The sequence below is a fragment of the Dermacentor silvarum genome, chromosome 10 (assembly GCF_013339745.2).
Source record: "Dermacentor silvarum isolate Dsil-2018 chromosome 10, BIME_Dsil_1.4, whole genome shotgun sequence".
Classification (NCBI taxonomy): Eukaryota; Metazoa; Arthropoda; class Arachnida; order Ixodida; family Ixodidae; genus Dermacentor; species Dermacentor silvarum.
The window spans coordinates 20,833,594-20,839,593 of record NC_051163.1 but is presented as its reverse complement, the minus strand read 5'-3'; positions in this window follow the sequence as shown (position 1 = coordinate 20,839,593).

Genomic DNA, 6,000 nt, shown 5'->3' with positions numbered 1-6,000 from the left:
ATTGTTGTTCCTAATTTCCCCTTATTCCTGATCATGCACCTTTGGTATCGCTTGGTTTCCGTATGGTACAATTTTGTTGAACTTCTGTTTTATTGTTTTGTTTATTATTTCAAATGTTTGAGCCTTGTTTGCATGTACCGATTTGAATTGTATAACCCTCTTTGCAATGGCGTAACGCTCTGAGGGTGTAATAAGTGAAATGAGTATAAATGAAAAAAGGGGTAAGTAATTTTTCGTTATTTCCAAAACCGTCATTTTCTAAAAGCGTTTTTTTTTTTCGGAGCCGTCAGAACCGTCATTATGTAGGTTCAATAGTTCCTGTATTTTCCACATAAAATGAGAACATTAAATAACATTAGCATAATTTCTCACGTGTTAATTATTTCGCAGTGATTATCACAGAATACACTTTTCTTTCTTTGCAATACTGTATGAGTGGTTGCGAGTCTTCTAAACCGCTCAATGAGCTTTCGTAGACTTCGTCTCTTCGCGTCAGCTTGCAACCAGCACTAAATAATGTGTAAAAAATATTAAAAAATACTTGGAGAGTATTCAGGGCAAAAAATGTAAATGTAGCAAGAAATGCCAATATTCTAGCATTCGAACACAAGCGTCAACGGTTTCGGCAAGTTGGTGTCGAAGCATTCTTTACTATGCAGCGCAGTGGACGGGACAACTAACAATTGAAGTCCTTGTCCAGCGCACACACTTTATTTGCCCCATATTCAGCACTCTGCTCTCAGAGGCACTGCACCACACCACCAACCTAAACTTCACATAAAGACAATATGTGCATCATGTATACATATAAGGAAACTGACACTGATTGCCTGATCAGCGTTAAGTTTATTGCAAGCATGAATGTTTCTGGGAAAATAAAACTAAAAACCAGATGACTGACTCTTCATGAGGTCACGTGGGACCTCATGACCTCAGTGTGGGACCGTGCGGTGGTCCAGGAACTTAGGAGTCCGAAACTCACTTGCTACAAAAAAATTACACCATCTTCCCGTAGGGGAAACCCTGAGTAGTATGCGAAGCAGCCACTGGGGTCGACTCAAGGTAGTTTTATCAGCTGTATAAACTTGGACATGCAGCAGCACCAGCAACGCGCAGAACTGTTGTCGACGCCGTCGGCGTTTTGCCCGCGTTCGCACCGAACGCGCGCGGCGTTGGTGACTGTTGCCGGTGCCTCTGGGGCGCCTACCGTCGCGCCTCTAACCTAAGCTGCTTCGCATTATCGCGCGCGGAGCCGCAGGTGTTGCCATTCGTTGCGCAATCCGGAGAGGAGAGGAGGAATGCCGAGAGGAGAGGAGATGAGACAAGGAGAGGAGAAAAGGGGAGGAGGGAGGAGAGATGAGACAAAGAGATGAGGGGGAGGAGGATGCGCATGCGCATTAGGGGTGTGGACGCACGGCGGATGGATGGATGGGGAGGGAGTGACATAGCCCCGAGCATAAGATGCTTCGCATCTATAGTCGGGTAAACTTCAGAAGACGGGAGAGGCCCCGCCCAGTTGACCGAAGCGCAGCAGCCAGTTATTCCGCGACTAAAGAATAGTCGCGCTCAAAAAATTGTGACTGCTTCTAAAACGCGTATTTGTCGGTATAAATAAGTGTTTTGGTAAAACTATCATGGGGATGGAAATGCTACAGCACATGCCGGATCGCGAGAGAAAAATAACTCCGTGTCTTCTACAACGCTGTGCGTCGTCTGCTACGGAGCAAGATCGACGGCACCGGGCGTTTAATTATAAAGTAGTCGCTGGCTTAATAGCATAAGATTCATAATGTCACGAGTTATGTCACGAGTTATAATGTCACGACGTTGAGTCCTGAAGCCGCGGCTCTGTTGTGGACGTTTAGCTGGTGGTCTTCTCCGCAGCGTGTTCGATGGAATGCGCGTGTGACGCCTCGCCCTCCCGGTGCAGTTCCTCCTCTTCATTTCCGGGCTGGAGCGAACTGCCGCGGACACGTTGTTCTTGCTTCGGTCCGGCGCCACGCACTGTCTTTGAGCGGTGCTTCTGACTCGGCCGTTCGCCAGCTCTTTCTCGCAAGGATGGAACTCCCTCGGGCGTGGACGGCTCGCCGCTGCCGGTGAAAGAGGAGCCAAAGCCGCTCACCACAGCCGCACTGGCCTCCAGGCTGCTGTTGTCCAGGTCTGCAGAGCCGAAACGGTCCCCGAGCAGCGTAGCGGTGATGTTTGTAGTGTTGGCGATGTTGTCGACGTCTATGGCGCTACCGGCATCGTGCGCTTCTTTCGCTGTGACACTTGCTTCTCTGAGAATGTAAGTGAGAGCCACCAGCGCTGCCACAACGAATTTGATCACGACGGCTGTCATCTGCACGAACCACAGTGTGGGCCAATGTTGGTAGTTGGCGCCAGTGACCCGGGAGTTCCTCGAGCGCCTGCGGAGCCTCGAGAAAGAGCGGCCCTCGCCCCGCCGCTGCACCGTGGACCGCGAGCAACTTCCACGCCGCTGCGTTTTCGATTTCGACCATCCTTGACGTCGCCCTCCTTGGAACGAGACCTCGGACTGAGAGCCCGACGCCTGGTCGCTCCAGAGGGAGCCGCGGGCTTGGGGCTGGGTGAGAGGGACCTCGTCCTCTTCGTCTCCGCCGAACGTGATGCGTTCACCGCCCGAGAAGTGGATCTTCGCCTTGTGCATGATGGTCAAGTTGGCCTTGTCTTCGGAACCAGGAAACAGCAATGGTGCAGGAGAGCGCGTGCACACCAGAAAGCCACGCCGTCGTCGTCGTCGTCATCGTCCAAGCACCGACCACAGGATCGCCGCTCGTGACAATATATACTTTTTGTGTGTTTGCACAAGATCTTTTTTTTTTTCAATGTGTTAGGCTTACTTTATTTTTTTTTTCGCAGTTGCGAAACTGCAATCTCGTGAGTTCGCGCATGATCGCGCGCTGCATTCCGTGCCAGTTTTCCACCATGGAGCCCAGCGAGGTGACATCGCAATGCGATCCTTTGTTGCCGACGAGCCTTGTGTCGCCTCGATGACCACACCACCAAGGAGCCTCGGCAAGAACAAGAGCGGCCACATCCTGAACAGCGATTCACGCAACATGATCTTCCACACGCAACATGATTCACGCAACATGATGAGGTTAGGAAATTCGCAGGCGCAAGTTGGAATACGCTAGCGCAAGACAGGGGTAATTGGAGATCGCAGGGAGAGGCCTTCGTCCTGCAGTGGACATAAAAAAGTTGTCGCAGTTTCACCCGAAAGGCGAAGCATCAATTGCGATAGCAACTTAGTAGAGCGCTATACGGAGTAAGGATAGTAGTTTTATCCGCTGTACAAACTTGGACATGCAGCAGCACCGGCAACACACAGCACTGTTGTCGACGCCGTCGGCGTTTTGCCCGCGTTCGCACAAAATGCGTGCGGCGTTGGTGACTGTTGCCGGAGCCTCTGATATAAATAGGCACTTAGTGCCGCAGCTAAACGTCGCCTCCCTTCCCTGCCCCCCCCCCACGGGCTTTCGTGCGTCAGAAGAAGCCGCGTTTGCTCTACATATATGCTGATTGTAAAGGAGGAAAGAGACGCCTACTTCTGCAGCCCTTAAGGGAGCACGGCACAGAACGCGCGTTTGTTCTCCGCCGTGCGTTCACTCCCCGTGAAAGCGCGCATCCCTCGCTCCCTTTCACTCGCACATACAGCGTTCGGCGGCGCGCGGCGACGATTTCATCTCCATTGACGTCATACGGAACCTCACGGCGACGGCGACGGCGACGCCGACGGCAGAAATCTGCTTTTGAGTGTCCATATGAGCGGCCACATCCTGAACAGCGATTCACGCAACATGATCTTCCAGCGCTACACGTTTTGGCGTAACAGGCAGCCTGAACGCAGCGTGGAGGACACGAGCAAGTTTGTCGCCGACATGCTCGGTGTCGGTGAAATGACTGTGTTCAGGGTGAGGGAGGAAGTTAAAGCTTCGCATTTTTCGGGTGGCAAACTGACGACGCCCTCGCGAAAGCGCCCACGCAATGCGGAGAAGAGAAGACGCAGCGCGAAGTTTGACAGCTTCACGTTGTGCGCGCTGAGGTCATGTATGCACGATTTCTTTCGCCGCAACGAGATGCCGACGGTCGAGAAGATAACAACAAAGTTCTCGGAGCGTATGGAACTCCCATCACTAAGGCGGTGTACTGTGCGTCGCCTGCTTGCCGAGATCGGCTTCAAGCACGAAAAGAGAAGCCGCAACTCGCTGCTTATCGACCGGGATGACATCACCGATTGGCGGAATCGCTACCACCGTGACGTGGAGCGCTACCGGGCGGAAGGCCGAAAGATCTTCTACCTGGACGAGACATGGGTGACGGCGGGACACACTCGGTCGATCGTGTGGGCAGACACCGTGGTGCAGAAGCGCGGACGCCTGTTCGCTCGAGCAAATGGCCTGACGGCGGGTCTAAAACAACCTTCTGGGAAAGGTCAGCGCCTGATCGTGACGCACATCGGCAGCGAGGATGACTTCGTCGACGGCTGCTTGGATGTATTCCGAGGCCAAAGACAGGCGACTACCACGAGGAAATGGACGGCAATCGCTTTGAGGCCTGGCTCAGTGACGTTCTGCAGAAGTTGCCAGCTGGTAGCGGCATCGTTTTAGACAATGCACCTTACCATAGCCGGCGAGAAGAGAAATTGCCGACGACGGCCTGGAAGAAAGAAAAGATACAGGAGTGGCTCACAAGCAAGAACATCACCTTGTTACGTTCGGCGACCAGCGGGCCCGGGGCAGCGATCTTGGAAGTATCTCCTGATTGCCTGCGACGAATCGCTTCGGGAGGCTGAAAAACGTCCCGCCGGGAAAGATCAGCGGCGACACCATCCCTCTACACCATTCAAAGAGTACATGTCACGACACTAGGAGGAGGAGATCTTGGAAAAGGGCCTCTACTACGACGCTTTCTCACGGCCGCTCGACAGACCAGCTGGCCGCCAAGGCCGTTCTCCAAACAGATCCGTCGATGGCTGGCCCATTCCAGGAACATCAGACGCGTCAGTTCAAGTCAGGCGCGAAGTCACCTGTCTACGAGTGTCCCCTCCTTTTGTGGGGGAGTGAACAGTGGGTGCCCGAAGGCGCCGGGGGATTATGCGCACTCTCGCCCTCAAGGCGGACCCTTCGGTGACTCTCGACGCTCCGATTGGAGGATGGTGGGACCGCAGCTTGGACAGAGAGGGCTTTTAAGCGCACTTTTGGGGGCCATCGAGAGTTCTCTCCCATCTACCCTGACATGTAGCAGTGCTTCGATCCAGTGTGCTTCGACCCAGTCATGCTAGACTGATGAGACGTAACGTCTCGTTCTCATACTTCTCATGTAAATAATGTAAATAAACCCAGTACTCGTCGTTCTCGATAAGAACCTGTTCCTCCCTTCAACAACGTCTTCAACGTGGATGAGGCGGACGACGGCATGGGCCAGCTACCACTTTGGATATGCCCGACTCCAACTCTTGCGATTGCTGGCGAGGCCACGACTCCCAACTCCTACAACTTGTAGCAGTGGCGGCTCGAGAGCGACCCGCAGTTTGACGTCGGACTCGGATAGACCACGACTCCCAGCTCCTACAACCTACGGTGAAAGGATGATAAAGAAGCAGCTGCTTGAGCTGGTGGCATCTCTAAAGTCACGCTTTCTGAGCTACATCGTAGACAATACAGCTGTAAGGGCCGGTTGCATTGTACTCAGGCTCCCGCCGTACCACTGCGAATTTAATCCCATTGAGCTTGTGTGGGCCACGGTCAAAAATGGCATCGCTGCGGACAACAGACTTCAAGCTGTCCACGGTCGACGCCATCTTGAGGGAGAAAATCAAGCAGGTAACGACGGAAGACTGGAGGAAGAGCATTCAGCATGTGATGGACTTGGATGCAAAGTTCAGACTTGACACGTCTGGGAGTGAGCACATTCAACCCATCATCATCCAGCTGGGTGAAGACGACACTGAAGAAAGCGACTCCGACTGCGAGCTGT